Raw genomic sequence first — 18,252 nt, forward strand, 5'->3', positions numbered from 1 at the left:
TCCATACGCGGTTGTTGCCCAGCCAAAGGTGGTCGAGGATTTTGGCCATTCACAGTTTCAGCTCTACCAGCGGCGACAGCAGCAGGCTGCCTAGTAGCATTGGCACCACGAACACCACCAAGCAGCATATCATTCAAATTCAGGTTGCGATTGCCAATGTTTTGTTTTTGCACACGTTTGTTAGTCTTAGCATGCGACTTCACCGCACCTATCCCCATATTTTTCACACAGAAAGTCTTCCACACGACCAATCCACATGTATTTCGTCTCCCATTCAATCTGGTATTTACAAGCCATTGTCCTAGTATTTCCATATCAATGATCATGAATCATGTGAATAGCAATGTTCACACGAACGTCCGCCATTGAAATGTGATTTGAAACGGCTTTTGTGATTGGTCCAAAGTAAAAATGATACTAGCTGTGAAGTTGATGGCCGGTATTAAAGATGATATTTGTGGATTTATAGCACCATTTATTCAGCATGGCTACATGGTAAACGTCAATACAAAAGAAGGTCTCTGTTCCTGTTGCAGTCGTTGTTACAAGGTAAACCAATACTAGGTTGTGGTTGTTGTCACAATGTAAACTAAAACATCACATCTCCTTCCTTGTAGATTATTGCTCTCATAAAATGATTAAATGAGATTTGGTGTTTCACATTGTAAAGTCCAAAATTCTAACATTGCCATATGCATCGTATGTGGCACAGAACCGTGATTACTAAAGCTCCACCATATTACATATCATAACTAAATTACTTGAGATGTAAGTATCGTCCAAACGCTATTAACTGAAATTATGAGTCCATATAATGATATATGAGTCTATGTTGTGTAACAACTGTTACGATTGTCTATGAGAGGAGTCTATATAATGACTGTTAATCATGTTAATGATTGTCTATGAGAGGAGTATATATAATGACTGTTTGTGATTGTCTGAGAGGAGTCTATATAATGACTGTTTATGAGTACTGTTCGCTCAGATCATATCGCTACAAGTCTAGCCTTTCCGGCTTTCTCCGGGCTCTGTTCAAACGGCGCAACACAGGTTTTACAGGGGTCGGCGGTGACCCTCCTGGTTCAGAGTTCTCTACGGGTGGGGTTAATTGCAAGTCCAATTGTTGATTCTCTGGTTCAGCAGCGGGTGTGAACTCAGGTTTATCATTTTCCGGTTCATTTATTTCCACCGAAGGTTGCAATTGTTCATTGTCACTGGGGTCATAGTTGACCAACTTCTTGAAGAATGATGAATTTCTGGTCACCTCATGACTATCACCAGCGGCAGTTACCATTGTTCCTTTCTTGTGTGTCACCGTCATTGGTGTGATTTCGTATGGAGTGTCACTCCTTTTCGCAGTGAATGGTCTTTTGACCAGGACTGCATCGCCAACTTTGAGCTCACTTGGTCTGACATAAGCTTTCTTATCAGCGTGTGCTTTGATTTTTTATTTTTGCTCAGAGTCGTGCTTCCGGATGATTTATGCGATGGGGTCCACGTTTGGCAGTTGTGGTAACTTATTGTTTATAGCGCGTTTTAAAAACAGGGTCGCAAGTTGAGTGCGGCGATGTTCTGTAGTTGCGGAGGAAAGTTTGCAGGTCTTTTTTCCAAGGGACCCCTGATGCTTTTGCAACTTTCACTTCTTTCTTCATGGTTTCTACGAACCTCTCCACTTCCCCGTTAGCTCTTGGCCACAGCGGGGTGACCTTGCAGTGATGAAAGCCCATAATATGGAGAAACGCGCAAATTCTTCGCCGTTAAATGGGGGTCCATTGTCCGATTCAACTGTGTCTGGAATTCTGAATGTCGCAAAGACTTTGTCTAATTTTGGTATGATTGCTTGGGCTGAGGTGCTTGACACTGGTTCAACGAAAGGAAAACGCGAGTCATCGACGATGAGTAGGAGCAATGTCTCACCACTGACGTGTGCGAAATCGACGCTTGTCTCTTCAAACGGTTTGCTTGGTAGAGTAGTCATTTTCAACGGTTCCTTTGAACTGACTGGGGTTGCGATTTGACACGGCAAGCATGATTTCACTTTGTTTTCCACCATTTTGTCCATGAGTGGGAACCAGACCTTTTCTCTGAGAAGGGCCTTAGTTTTGACGATACCTAAGTGACCTTCATGCGGGATGTCAACGGTTTGTTCCTGGAGCGCGGAGGGTATTACAATGCAGTTCGATTTGAGGACAACTTTTTCTGTGGTGGTAAGCAGGTCTTTGATCTTTTCATACCTCGCAATGTCCGCAAATTTGGTGGGGTCTTGTGCCAGATTCCAGTCCTCATTGCTGACATCACGGCCTGCAGCACTGCGTCATTTGCGGTTGCGGTTTCAACTTGGGACAATGTCATTGCTTTGGGTACGGCATTCTTTGCTACGAACGCAATGTATTCATTCGTCTCGTTATCGTCCAAATCTTTATCCGCTGGATGATTAATGGGGTGCCTTGACGCATAGACGGTGGGGTTGTCTTTTCTTGGTTGATATTCAACTTTGAATCGATATCTCTGCAGCTCCATGAGCCATCGCTCGATTCTTGCAGACGGTTTTGAGGATGAATTGTTAAAGAGTGTCACTAATGGTTGGTGATCCGTGACGATTTTGAAGTGTGACCCATACACATACAGGTGGAAGCGTTTGATTGCCCAATATATTGAGAGGGCTTCGCGATCGATATGGGGGTAGCGTGCTTCAGTTGGCGTGAGCGGGTAGCTCGCGTAATGCAGTGGTGTGATGGACTGGTCTTTTTCGATTTGGGTGAGCACGGCGCTGAGTCCTACTGGGCTAGCGTCCGTATGGATGACAGTTGGTTTCTTGGCGTCAAAGTATCCTAGTGTGGTTTTTGATGATAGAGCTGCCTTCAAGCTCAGCAACGCATTGTTTTCTTCCTCACCCCACCTCCATTCCTGGTCTTTGCAGGTGAGACGTCGCAACGGTTTTGTGATGATTGCAAAGTCCTTGATAAACCGGGCACAAAATGCGGCAGAGCTGAGGAGGCTGCGCACTTCTGTGACATTAGTTGGTATTGTAATAGCTTGAAGGTCGGCAACTTTCTTTGGATCTGGTGAAATTCCATCACCACTGAACTTATGACCAAAGAAGATCATTTCAGGCACACGAAATGCGCATTTTGGTAGGTTGATAGTGAGATTATTATCTGACAGGCGTTGCAGCACTTGTTGTAGGCGGTCGTCATGCTGTTTGGTGTTTGTTCCACCAATGTATATGTCATCGCTGGTGTTCCTGACACCTGGTATGCCACGTATGACATCACTTATTTTCTTTTGAAATATTTCTGCTGAGCAAGACATGCCAAAATTGAGTCTCTTGTATCGAAATAGTCCAATATGGGTAGAGAATGTTGTGAGATGGTGCGATTCAGGGTGGAGTAAAATTTGATGATAGCCTTGTTTCAAGTCCAATTTGCTGAATACCTGACACCCATTTAGGTCGGACACGATGTCATCGATGGTTGGAATTATGTGGCGTTCGCGGATGATTGCCTGATTCACGGCGCGCATATCGACACACATTCTTATTTCATCTGGATTACGCGGTTTCGGTACAACCACTATTGGAGATATCCAAGGGGTCGGCCCCTCGGATGGCTCAATTATGTCAGATTTTTCCAACTCCCGGATTTTTGCTTCAACTTTCTGTCGCACGTGGAATGGTATTCGCCGATGTGGTTGCGCAATAGGTCGAACTGATTCGTCAACGTGTATCTTAACTGGGTCCCCTTTGCAAGCTCCCATGCCATCGACCAAGTTTGGGACATCCTTGACAAACTCCGGTATTGAAGGTTTAGCTCCAGTGGGGTTTTCAAGGTTATTAGCCACCTGGATCAGACGCAATTTTTGGGAGGTTTTCCAACTCAGCAATGAGCCACTCGGTCCGGATACAACATAGAATGTTTCCTTTGATGAGCAGTGGTGGCTATGTACATCGGCTTTGAATTTGCCTTTGATCTCGAGCGGTTTTGCGGACATATACGGATAAATTTTGGATTTCGAAGGTGCGAGCGGAGGTCTTTCCTCGAGGCGATGGTAATCCTCACTATTCAGAATATTTACGGTTGCCCCTGAGTCGGCCATGATGGAGGTCCTAGTGTTTTCGATAGTAACGCTAAAAACCAGTTTCTCAGATAATGCAGATCCCGTTCCAGCAAGTCGAAAGATGTATCCGTCTCCGTCTTCATCGCTTGGGATATGGGAAATTGGTGAGGCTGACCCCTGAGGCTGATCAGTGGTATCCTCTAAGGCTCTTGCATTGTGGTGATGCTGTCGACCTTTGGGCCTTTGGTGGCTGCGATTCTGGTTTGGTCGAGGTCGCGATCCATAATTTTGGGAGCTGCGGTAAACCTCGGCGAAATGGTTTAGTTTGCCACATTTTGTACACTATTTTCCTTTGGCTGGGCACTCCTTTTGGTGGGGATATGGGCCACCGCACAATCCACAGGTGTTGTGGAGCGGATTTGGTTTTTTGTCGTGTTGCGCCAGTGGTGGTTTCCATTTTGATTTAGAGTACAGAGCATTTGCTTTCTGGCTTTCCATTACAGATGTGTGATCATCGGCCATTTCCATGGCCCTGGCTGCCTTCAGGAGGTTCTCCAGGTTGAGGCTTTGTTCGATGCATTTCCTGCGTAGGCGGTTGTTGTGGGTTCCTTGGATGATCTGGCGCTTAATCTCCAAGTTTTGGTCAGCAAATCACATTTTTTCGCTAGGATGGTGAGCCTGGTGTGGAATTCTGCGACGGATTCGCCGGATAGTTTGGTTTCTTTCCGGAATGAGTACACTAAATGATCGACTGACTTCTGAGGTTCGAAGTGGTCCTTTAGGCTGGGTTCACATAGAACTATACGGTATTCGGTATACGCTATTCGATATACACTATTCGGTATTCGCTATACGCTATACGGGCACGGCGAGTCACATAGGGTAGCATGCGTGCGGTATTCCGTCTTTTGACGCCGATCAGATGGACAGTTCAGACGAAGAAGATTTGCCTCTTCTCCTCTTAGCCGAGGATGAAGCTGACCAGGCACAAAGACCAAAGAAAGAAACAAGTTCGCTATATGTTAATTAGTATGCAATAAATCGTTTAATAATTGTGATAGATAACATTAAAACGCACGTTCTTACCAATTCCTCTGGTCACTTCTGAACAGGGTGGTATACGCGGCACGAAAATCGAACGCGCACGATTCCCACTATACTATACTATACGCAGGTATACGACCTTTTCGAATAGTGCCCTCTTATGTGACCCGGTATTGTGAAATTTCCTTGTTCGATTTCAGGTACCCGCGTGCCCTGGCAAAACGTGCACCGAATACCCGAATAGTATAGTTCTATGTGAACCCAGCCTTAGAGCTTTGACAGCACATAGATAGGCATCTACACGGTCTGCTACATCAGCATCAACAGTAGGTACAGTCAGCGTATCGAACACATCATGCGTGGATTCTCCTACGTAGTGTAGCAGCATGGCCTTTTGGCGGGCTGGGGTATCAATTCCCATATTTGACAAACGTTTCACATATTTGTCAAACCGGATGGGGGCTGTCTCCCTTGGTTGGAGATCAAACTCAGGGAACTGAGGTAATACAGTTGCCATTGTGCCTGGTCAGGATGGTCTTCAAAGATTCTGATTAATCCATGAGGAAACCAGCCCTGTAAAAATTATCTCCTAACCATCCCCCACCAACTAATGGAAAATGCCTTAGATGTCGGGGGATGGATATTTGATGAGGGGAGAGTTTCTGAGGAATAGTTTATTGACTTTAGCTCTCAGCTTATCTGAGCCAGGTAACCTCCTGCTGAGTTGCCCGACCAAAGGCTGAGGTCAACATATGTTGTTACATAACCGATCTTGCTATCACATCCTGGTTGCTTTGTAGTCGACCAAATTACTTCTAATTTTGCCTCATCACAGTAAATTAGTCATGATCACATGATGATCCTGGCCCGAGTGTTTTCACTGGTTACGCTGGTCATTAGGTAGATAAGGTAAATATGCCGATCATCACTGTGTAGTATCAGCGGGGTGCTTGAAGTTGGAGGGCGACTAAATGTTTTACAGGGCTGGTTTCCTCATGCTCTGAAGTCTTTCACAGGTTGTGAAAAATGTGGTGATTAAAATGTTTTTAGGTACTTGCATCCCATCCTTGTCGCCATTTGTGAAGTTGATAGCCGGTATTAAAGATGATATTTGTGGATTTATAGCTCCATTTATTCAGCATGGCTACATGGTAAACGTCAATACAAAAGAAGGCCTCTAGTTCCTGTTGCTGTTGTAGTCGTTGTTACAAGGTAAATCAATACTAGGTTGTGGTTGTTGTCACAATGTAAACTAAAACATCACACTAGCTCTGGTCAAAGATAGACATCGATTCGTATCATTGTTTCATCCCGAACAACTCAAAGAAGAAAATTCTGATTGGACAGAAATACGCGCGAAAATTTCGTTCCATTGTCATTTGTAGATGGCGTGGTTGTAGTCAAGTCGGAGAAACTGACTCAACACGTGCTAATGGCGCTTGCGACTTTCGCAAATGTTGAAGATGCCGATATAAGGCAAAAATGTCTAGCACAGGTTGAAAATTGGGCAGTTGACATTTTTTAAACAAGCAAATCAAAAATTCCATGACTTTTAAAGACTTTTATTAGATAAAAGATTTTTCCATGACTTTCCAGACATGGAAAAAAGCTTTTTCAAAATCCATGATTTTCAAAGGTTTCCATGGTGCGCGGGAACCCTGTTACAGCATATCTGAAGCAGATTTGTTCAGTTTCGTTCAGTTTCATTGCATGGGCCATGATGATACAGTCTAAGGAAGCAGATGCAGCAGAAAGGTATTTTTCACGTCGCAACATAAGGCTTGTAGTGAGGGGCTAGGCAGGGTGGTTGGGCGGGGTTGAATGAAAACAAAATGGAGAGCAGGAGTTGTTTTATCACATTTCGGGAGGGGGTACTCGATTGAAGAACAATCTGATGTCTGAAAACATGGAATAAAAACAGCATTTTGGACAGAAAATTTTTCATTTTGTCTCATTATCTTGATCATGATCATAGTCCAAGGAGTTCTTACCAGTCAGCATATTAGATCATAGATGTCTAAACGAACCCTGCCGCATTCTGTCTATCCAACCGTGCCAGTTGAGAGAGCAATGGCCGCTTTAACAGAGTGAAGGTTTTTGAAGCAATCAGTTCTTGACAACAGACGCCAAATGACATCAGCAGCAATGCGCTGCACGATTCCTGTAGCGCCGGAGCCGGAGGGGGGTATTTGTAATCGCCGACTTTCTTGTTGCCGCCATTTTCCCGTGAACATAATGTTTGATAAGCCTAAGGCCCCCTTATTTTTGGGGAGGGGAGGCGGGGTGTCCACCCCCTCTGCCGCAAAACCAAAGGTCAAGTTTTCGTGACTTTTTTACAAGTGCTTTATCATTGAACATCAAAAAAGCTGCACAAGAATAAATTCCGGGTGGCCGGAAAAAGCTTCATGTCTTCATCTCCGTCGCATCGTGACGGTGATATCAGGTAACGTGGTCCAACTGTGGCCACTTTGACTAAACATGCCTGCCAAGCCCATGGTACATAATGTATATTAGGCATGTTAACTCAAGGAGCCACAATTACCTAGCTAAAACAGGGGCCACATTCAGACCAGTTACCATACGTAATTATTTCTCTAAGCTACTATCCAGGCAGCTATACAGAGGGAGATCATCACAGAAAGGACTCAAAACCGGCGACATGGTCATTAGTAATAACCCATTCAAGAACAGGACCATAATCTAGCCATGCACCAGTCCTGTCTGTTACTGGCAGTTGTGGTACTAACTCGACTTAGTCCGGCAGTACAGGGTTGTGTAGTGTGTCCCCAAAGTCTTGGTATAGATTGGATAGTGCGTGTCCCAATTAACAGGCAAACGCTTTAGGTTCTATAGATACATTTCATCTACGTACCCGGCCGGTACCCGGAGCTTATGGACATGAACGCATACCAGGAATATGATATTGTGCACGATTTAACCCACTGGGTTCTAAGTCCCCGGTTGGCTGGTTTGGTACATATGTTTAGTGTCCCCGGTTTGTGAGTATAGACATACACGTGTGTGCGTGCGTCGGTATGCACATGAAACTAAGGACTTCCGGTAAGCACACCAACAAAGGAGGGACTATTTTGAAAGAGAGGACAAATTTGCAGGTCCTCTCTTTTTTATCGCGGAATTCGCATCAGAGGCCCTTCATTTACTGTCCCAATAGGTTATCTAGACGTCCTCCATTTCACGGTTTTCTCGCCCAATACCTTTTGTGCCTTCAGAGGCGAAAATCACCATTCTGTGCCCTTAGTATTTTTATGATTGCCGCCCGACCAACGCGCCACCTATGAATGATCTTATGGGCGTATTTCATTGGCTAGCTCCTGGCGTTGGGCGGGGCTATGATTAGCATTTTTGGCGGTAAATGGCCAGTTCATGATGATAATCAGGTCATGCAGGTTGGATATGAAGCAGTTGTGGCAAGTGGATGGAATATCTGTAATTAATTTGTCGCCGCTCTAGCATTGCCGCCGGTGGCGGGGAAGGAGATTTCTGATTATACGGTAGGCTCCTAGCTACTTTGTGTTGTTGATGATGATACTGCTGGCCGAAAAACTAGTAGGTCTATAGGTCGGCCTAAAGGTACATTCGTGATCGAGTTGCAGCACTGCCATCACTGTGCTGTGTCACGACGAGTGTGCAATGCAAATGCAAGCGCGGCATGCATGCATGCCGGCATTGCATGCAGCCACCATTATAAAATGGCGGCTGCCTGATCAATACATGCAATATCATGCCATGTCAGTCACAGTGCACCGTAAGGCATATGTACGGGTAAATTTCTGAGCCTAGGTTTGGTGTCAAACGGACAATCTATATTTGTACTCTATGCTAAAAAATGTTCTTTTTGTTTGGCTAAACTTCTTGCTTGGTGTCAATTTTGCCTGATAGGCCTACCTATAGCCATAAGCCATAAGCCAGTATAGGCTAGACACCCTGCGCGCGAAAGTCCACCATGACAAAAATGCATGACACTGACAGGTCAAATGGCCTAGGCCTACACTACATTTGTACAGCTGGATGCATTGAGAATGAGAGTGGTAGTGGAGTTTACCCCTTTTGACCTGTCATGGCAGAGTTTCGCAGGGCGTCTACAGGCCTAGGTGTAGGCTAGGCCTATCCACAGCAAAGGCCTAGTAGTACTACTAGCCTAGTAGACAAGTAGTAGGACTAGATTTCATCATTATTGGCTTAAATTGTTTCGCAGTGTCCTATGAGCTGGTTGGCAGCATTCTCAGTTGATCAGAAATAAGTGAGATAAGCAAAAACAGGTCACATGTCCATGGTGTCAATTATAGCATTATGGGATGCGCTCTGCTACGCCAAAGGGTCGGAAGACCAGGTCTGTCATCTCATTGTCACTGTCTGAAAGAAACCTGCTGATGTAATTAGCAGCATAAACACAGCCAATAATTGTTCTGTTTACACTATTACAGCAAATTTCTGTTCATGCCAATACTTATTGCAATGCAATTTTAAAATAGAACCTGGCTTTTTGCAGATAACAGCACAGACAATGACAGAATGAGAGGCAAGCGTACCAGCCCGAAACAAATTGCTGAGATTTATATCAGCCAGGGACAAACAGAGGACCTCGACAGGTTTGAGAGTTTGTTCGTAGATGATATTATTGGTGAGTATCTATGTGACTTGTTGTCTCCTTGTATGTCATGTATGTATTATGCTCTGGACATTGATCGAGGATATTCCGCCTTGTAATGTTTACCCTGACAGTGACACCAGATGTGTTTTGGTGCACTCCAAACATGTTTATCCCAAAATTTTCTGGGTGAGGGGAGTACACCCTCTGCACTCCCTTGGCCGTTTGCCTGGATATGCCTCCATCAGGTGAATTATCAGTATTTTTTGTGGCAAGTCACTATGGTCCCTGGCATGCCTGGTTTCTTGTCTCTTTAGAAATAGAGTGAGCTGAGGCCACTTCATGCCTATGAAATAATTTGATGCAGATTTACTACAGGACGTCTTTACAGTACACACCTTACAGGTTATCTAATCCATGGTGAAATCCTTTTTTTATTCAAAAACAATTCCCCAAAAGGCTTTTTAAATTCCTCCGAAATATTACAGAAGCACAGTAACATGAAAAAAATATCGATCATGACTATTAGTATTACATGTACCGGTATTACATTTAATGCACAAAAAACTGTATTTTGGTTCCTAACCCGAGCAAGGTTTGTTTGTCCGTGATTTTGTCCAAGTCCGATGGGTGACTGATTTAAATCTCGGATTGTTTATGAAGAACGATGTTAAAGGTGATGTGAAGCCTGATTTTTGCTCTGCCAAATAGTTTTTGAAATATCGGTTTTTGTATCAAAAAATGCCACCAACAGATCATGAGTGATGTCATTTAAGCAACACGTGATGTCATGCATGGCAACTGCAACACACTTGATGATGTCACTTTCCCTGTGTGTACTGACATTGTGACGTACTGCCCTATTGCCGATCCAATGTTATTGAACCTCAATGATGTCACCAGTGGACTCAGCTTTTGACTGAGGTGGCATGTATGGTGGGACTATAGGGGTGGGGGTGGGGAGTACGTGGACCCTCAACGTTGTACCCAGTATATTCTGAATGTTCATACAAGTTAACAGGTCTAATTGCCTAGTTTCTAAAATGACTGGCTAAGGTTAACTGGTGACTGCAAATGTTGATTACCATCAGCATTTTCACCATCACTAGGCTTGGTTATTATGTGGTTGAAGAAAGGTTGAAAGATTATGCAGATCGTCCACATTGCCTGCAAACGTATTTTTCGGACTAAGGTTTGGACTATAAGGCAAGGGTTTTTTACTCTAGAAAGGGTTTCTGAGGAGCAGTGCGCCTAATACATGTAATAGAAAATAGCGCCATGGATCGCCAAATAATGCCGGAGTACAGGCAGACAGGCCTGCTCTGCTCAACCATGCATTGCATTGATTACAATGAAAATGCACCAGTAATTGCATGCTCGATTGTGGTGAATTACACATTCCAGTAATTTGTTTTCCTCAATTAAAACAAGGGGCCTACAATTTTTCACTTGGCCTACTTTCATGACTTTGGCTTTAGCTTGTCACCATCACAGTGGAATATTTGTCATATTTATTGCAGCCTAATTGCTTAGCATTTTGAGGCTGTGACCGTGACCTCAACCCACATGGAAAAATAATTTAAGATTAATTCTAAATGACCAAGTTTATTTTCTGTTTTGATGTTGGAATACTGGTACTTCAGTCATGTCAGTATATAAAATTGCAATCCAAAAATAAATATTCAACCGACCAATTTTATTTTGTTGAATGATAAACTGTTTTTCAATGTTTTCAAAAATCTTTAATTCAAACAGTCGTATTTAGCATCGCTGGTTGCCAATACAAGACACAGTGCTAAGTTGAAAATATTTTAGATTTAGCAATTTCTCTTCTTTAAAAAGTGTTGCAGCCACAAGAACTAATTTATAAAACTGTGATTTGTAATCTGATGAAATTTGTTTCAGTTCGAATTTCAAAGATTGCAACACTGTACAACTACAAGTACCGCAACAATGTCGGTGGCTACCCCACAGCACAATTCTAGCTGTTTTGCGGATGCACCAGTTAATGCTACGCAAAGTGTACATGGATTTTAAGTTGTGCTATACAGTGAATATGTATTTAAACTTCTCCGTCTGAACAAGGTCCAGGAAAATGTCGGAAAACAATAGAACACATGTATGAATTAAATCAAAATGAACTATCGCAAAAGTGCGCATAGGAGTTGGAATTGTATGGATTTTACCGAAGTAGCCGCTTGTCGCGCTGGCTGTGCTCACTTTCATTCTCAGAGTGCACTGCGACAGCAGAACTCTCTCTATCTGTGAAGAGGGCTATGCGTGGCTGCGACTTTTGGTTCGATGCGACCTGTCTATGGATTTTGTTCCAAGATTCTTACAAAAACTAGGGGGTGCGCCTAACATGCGCCTAATGGTCCATGAACATGCAAACCACAGAAGAACTGTAACCAAGAACTGTCTTCGAGCAACATGCCTTCTTCAGCAACATTTCTTTCTTTTTCAGGAAGAGGGGTTTTTACTAAGGATGTGGTAAAAAAGGATGCCTTTCTCTTTGAATATCGGGGAAAATTATGTACTTCTGATCCATCTGAGAGTGGATCAGCCGATACTTATGTTTTTGAATTTTATTTCAAGGGCAGGAATATGTGGTTAGTATGCAGTAATATTTAAACATCTTTATTGACTCACCTGTCTTGAAGTTGAAATACCTGTGGACCATTTCCATATTTGGGCATCCAGCATTGTTTTTCAGTAATTCCTTTAGTAGCAGGGGTATGGGGAGGGATTATGCCCCAAGATTGTCAAATTAAGGCTATATTTGTTGGGGTTTTTTTAGTGGCCATCTTGAATAATAATATTTACCCCTACCTACTGAATGGTATATAAAGTAATACTCTATTATTTCTTTTAGGATTGATGCAACTACTGATGACGGCAGTCTGGGGCGTCTGGTGAATGATGCCTGGAAGTTCCCCAATTGCACAATAAAGAATATCGCTGTTGATGGAGTACCACACCTGTGCATTTTTGCATTGACAGATATGCCTGCTGGAACTGAATTGAAGTACAACTATGGGAAAGGGGATTATCCTTGGAGAGTACAGGTAGGCTAAAGACAAGTTGTGCAGCAGTCATGGCAGTTTTCATGTCCCTATTATGGCTTTTTTAGCCCTACCAAAAAAAGGGCTGTAATTTTCCCGCTCGAGAGGAGTCTTGATAACAAACGTAATTTTTGGCTCTCCGAGTGAGCCTGTGCGGAGTGCAATGAGGTGGCGTCAGGCGTCATTGTTGATTTTACCCTAAGATCACAGAGTCAGAGGTAAAAGGTTATGTCAAATTATGAAATATTCTCATAACCTCCGAGTCACTTAGCTGAAAAGATCATTGTTTGCAAGTTTTCCATTGGAACCAAGGTGAGCACGGGTATGGTCCATGGACCTTTTCATTGTCAGCTTGGACAGTCTGCTCCCAAAAAAATGCCAGTGGTGTACTGGAAAATGATATATCACCCCCATCTTTGAACTGGACCAGAGCAGAAATTGGCTCAAACCTGAGTTTAGCTAATGCGGAACCAGATGTTGTTGTCAGACTGTCCGTACCATTTATTCACTGTGTTGTCTGAACTTGAATGTTCAAACACGTCTATGACAAGCTAACAGGTGGTGGTCAGAAGATGCTTAAAATTCATTTGGAACTATAATGCAAATTGGTTTATTCACAGTGGATTCAGGGGTAGGCCCAACTCCCATCATTGTGAGTTTGGGGTATGGTTATGGTATCTGTGTACCAGGGTACTCGCAAAATTGCACGTTTTGGTTTAAGAGCTAAAATGATCTGTGTTCCTGTTGTTCTGCATTCAAAAGGATACATCAATGAAATTGAAAGGAAATTCACGTAAAGGAAAGTATATTGTCACGTGGCTACCTTTTAAGATTCAGGGGTTGAAAAATTGGCTAGTCCGAAGCCCGGGATTAGTATTTTTTGCTGCTGGGGCTAGCAAAGGGATGTAAAAAAACATAGTCGAGTTAGCCCAAAGGACTAGCTTACCTTGGCTTGGCAGCTTGTTGAACTAGCGCATTAAAATCCTGTTAAAGTCCATTTTAATCGCAAGTTGTACTCAGTACTGAGATTTCAAACAACATCGTTGCGTAATTTCACATGCAGTCTGTGTCATTCTAGGCTGAATCCCATATTTTCTACTGACCTAGCCTTTGATTGAATTTATGGGTTTGACCTTGGGCTAATTCGAAGCCCTTGAAATGTGGCTCGGGCTAGTTGCTTTTGCTTATGGGCTAGTGCAGTCTGTCATTTTAAGCTAGTCCTGGGGTAGTAGGGCAAATTTGGATTTTTCGATCCCTGAACATTGAGATCATTTGCTTGGTTATTCTTTTCATTTTTGCCAAATAACTCCAAAACTCATTGTTCTGTTATCTGTTATTGTTACTAACATCTCAATAACCAGCTTTAAATTGATATATCAGAAATGAAATTTCCTGTGTATTGCATGTATTGGCTAAAACCTGAACAAAATTGAAGCCGGTCCCTAACTTGTACTACAGGGAGGCCCAGAAAAAACTTCCTTGCCCTCCCCTGGGGACCAGATTGTGAAGAAATTGATTAATAGGCCTTTACAAAAAATGCATAACTCCAACTAGGTATTACACGTATGCACAAAAGCCAAGGTTGACCCTGTGTCTTTTTCGGGGCTATTGGTTTATGAGGTCACTGTAAGGTGGTAAGTCATCATGACATGAGGTTTTTATGATGGATCATTTGCCTATCTGCTGAGGTCCAAATTTTAGTATGTTGCTTTCATACTTACAACTCTGACACTGACAAGGCCTCTCAAACCTTGCCAAATAGTATTGGTCAATGCAATGAACGGCACACAATTGAAGGTTAATTCGGGGGGGGGGGGGGTTATGTTTCAGCCTATTTATCCATAATCGTGCCTTGCCTGTCCAAGACTGGGAAACAAATTGATGGCAATTATTACTGGTCCCCTGACAAAAATGGCCTGTTTTCGGAAGTTTTTTCTGGGTCATCCTGTAGGTCAGTATTTGTGTAATGGTGAAAAGTTTGGTGAATTAATACGAATTGGGAGACTAGCCCAGTAACAGCTTGCCAATCATGTCAATAGGTCATTCTTTTGCAGAATGGCCTCCCTTTCTTGAGTGTGATCAATCCTTTTCATGTGCAGCCTTCTCAATAACTTTTTGAGTAGGAGGCAATCGGCACGGAGTAGATAATGAAACGGCCAGGGGCCATTGTGCTCACCGTATACATCTTTTAGTAGGCAGGATCATGCTTAGTTTAGAGGTGAATATGGTGAACACAATCAGGCATGAAGACTTTTTTTAGATGTGTATTGATGTCAAGTAATAAGACAGGGCAGTATATATAAGTTTATGACCCAACCAATAATTGTCTATGACATCAACAAGATCAATATCCTGTGATTGCTAAGAGTCCCTGCAATAAAAAATTCATCGAAAAAAAGTCATTAATAAGCAAGATATTGCACGTCCTACTTTTTCAGTTTTGACCCCCTGGTGGCCAAATCAAGAATCAGATGAGGCCAAAATTCAGTGTCAGAGATTATCTGATGTAGGGGGTTACATGTACCAACTTTCAAGTTCATAGCTTCAGCAGTTAAGAAACGTGCCATAGTTACACTCTAATGGCAAATTTATGCCATTTGACCTCTGTGACCTAGAAAAGGAGGTCAAATCCAAAAATCGTAGGACATGTGGTGTATCCTTGCTAGAAGTCCCTGCCATAAAAATTTTATCGAAAACAATTCACTCAAATAAGCAAGATATTGCACTTCTTCCTTTTTCCATTATGGCCCCCTGGTGGCCGAATAAAGAATCAGATCAGGCCAAAATTCGGCATCAAAGGTTATCTGATGTAGGGGGTTATATGCACCAAGTTTCAAGTTCATAGCTTTACTGGTTAAGAAACGTGCCATAGTTTACACACCAACGGCAAATTTACGCCATATGACCTCTGTGACCATGAAAAGTAGGTCAAATTGAAAACCCGTAAGACATGTGATGTATTCTTCCTAAGAGTACCTACCATAAAAATTTTATCGAAAACAAGTCACTTATAAGCGAGATATCACACTTTTTAGATATCCACTTTTGGCCCCCTGGTGGCAAAGTTGAGAATCAGATCAAACTGAAATTCAGCACCAGAGGCTATGTGATATAGGGGGTTATATGTACCAAGTTTCAAGTTCATAGCTTTAGTGGTTAAGAAACGTGCCATAGTTTACACTCTAACGGCCAATTTACGCCATATGACCTCTGTGAACTTGAAAAGTAGGTCAAATTAAAAACCCGTATGATATAAGATGTATATTTGCTATGAGTACCTACAACAAAAGTTTCATCGAAAACAAGTCACTAATAAGCGAGATATCACACTTTCTAGATATCGACATTTGGCCCCCTGGTGGCCAAGTTGAGAATCAGATCGGACCGAAATTCAGTGTCAGAGGTCACCTGACCTAGGGGGTGCTGTGTACAAAGCTTTAAGTTCATAGCCCTAGCGGTTAAGAAACGTGCCACTGTTTTTTAAATAGGATACGACGACGGACGACGGACGACGACGACGGACGACGGACACTGCGGTATTACATAAGACTCCCCTACGGTGAGCCAAAAATCAAGAAAATGTAAGATACAAGTCAGAAAAGACAAAAGGGAAAAGATAAAAAATAATAAAATAAAAAAATATTTTTGGCCGTCCCTGACCGGGGTTTGAACTCACGACCTTTGGATTGCCACAACACGAAAAACACAAAACATGCAATTTCGGCCATATCTGTGTCTGCGTTGTGACCTCTGTGACCTCGACAAGTAGGTCAAATTAAAAACCCATATGATATATGATGTATCCTTGCTATGAGTACCTAACACAAAAGTTTTATCGAAAACAAGTCATCAATAAGCGAGATATCACACTTTTTAGATATCCACATTCAACCCCCTGGTGGCCAAATTGAGTATCAGATCGGACCGATATTCAGCACAAGAGGTTCTCTGATATAGGGGGTTATATGTACCAAGTTTCAAGTTCATAGCTGTGGCGGTTGAGAAACGTGCCATAGTTACACTGAAACAGCCAATTTATGCCATTTGACCTCTGCAACCTTGAAAAGTAGGTCAAATTAAAAACCCGTACGATATATGATGTATCCTTGCTATGAGTACCCACCACGAAAGTTTTATTGAAAACAATTTATTGATAAGCGAATTATCACACTTTTTAGGTATCCACATTCGGCCCCCTGGTGGCCAAGTTGAGAATCAGATCAGACCGAAATTCAGCACCAGAGGTTATCTGGTATAGGGGGTTATATGTACTAAGTTTCAAGTTCATAGCTGTGGAGGTTGAAAAACGTGCCATAGTTACACTGAAACAGCCAATTTACGCCATTTGACCTCTGTGACCTTGAAAAGTAGGTCAAATTAAAAACGATATGATATATGATGTATCCTTGCTATGAGTACCTACCACAAAAATTTCATTCCAAACAAGTCATTAATAAGCGAGATATCACACTTTTAGATATCTACATTCGGCCCCCTGGTGGCCAAATTAAGAATCAGATCGGACTGAAATTTAGTGTCACAGGTCATCTGACCAAGGGAGTCCTGTGTACAAAGTTACAAGTTCATAGGCTTAGCGGTTAAGAAACGTGCCACTGTTTTTGAAACAGGATACGACGACGACGACGGACGACGACGACGACAGACGACGACGGACGACGGACACTGCGGTATTGTAAAGACTCCCCTACGGTGAGCCGAAAAGGCTGAGTTTTCTGTGCGACATTCGAGGAATCGCGGTATACAAGAATTGAGGCATTTCAAGCAATTCATTTGCTAAAAATGACAACTTACAATTAATTTTTTACTTATGATGCTATTTTAGGGCATTTAGGAGCAGGATTGAGCGATTTTTAAGGTGCAAAAACAGCTTCAGGAGGGGTCAAAAATACCCCTTTAAAAAATTATAATTTTTTTGGTAATTTTTGGGGTTGTAGGCGGCGCCGGGGGCGCTGTAGGCGGCAAAATCGCCGCCCGCCGCCTCTTATTGAGAAAGCTGCATGTGGCCATGTATACCCCACTTAATCAAAATTTAAGATGCACAACTAGCATGACTAGTCTTGCCTACCAAGTATGGAAGGGCAGTGTTCAGAGGACAAGTGAGAAAGGTTCTGTTTTATAGAACAGTAGTTTTCAAAGGTGCAATGGATTGTGAACAACCTCTCTGCAACCTAGAATATAGATTTTCGAGTACCGTAGGTCCATCCTTTGTCAGAGTGTTCGCTCATTGATGTCCTTTCTTTCATTAGTCGAAATGCTGACTGAAGTCAGTGAGGTTTATCTTCTGCATGGCAGACAAACTGTCACTCTCCTGTGGTAACTGCAAACATGACATGGTCTTTCCTTTCTATGTCCTCCCTTTGTCAGTGCAATGAGTTTCCTCAAGGGAAGTCCTTTCGCTCATGAGTTGAAGTACTGGGATTTTCTGATGGACAGCTTAGCCTGCCTTGCTAACAAGAA

This window comes from Lineus longissimus, chromosome 16 (assembly GCF_910592395.1).
Source record: "Lineus longissimus chromosome 16, tnLinLong1.2, whole genome shotgun sequence".
NCBI lineage: Eukaryota > Metazoa > Nemertea > Pilidiophora > Heteronemertea > Lineidae > Lineus > Lineus longissimus.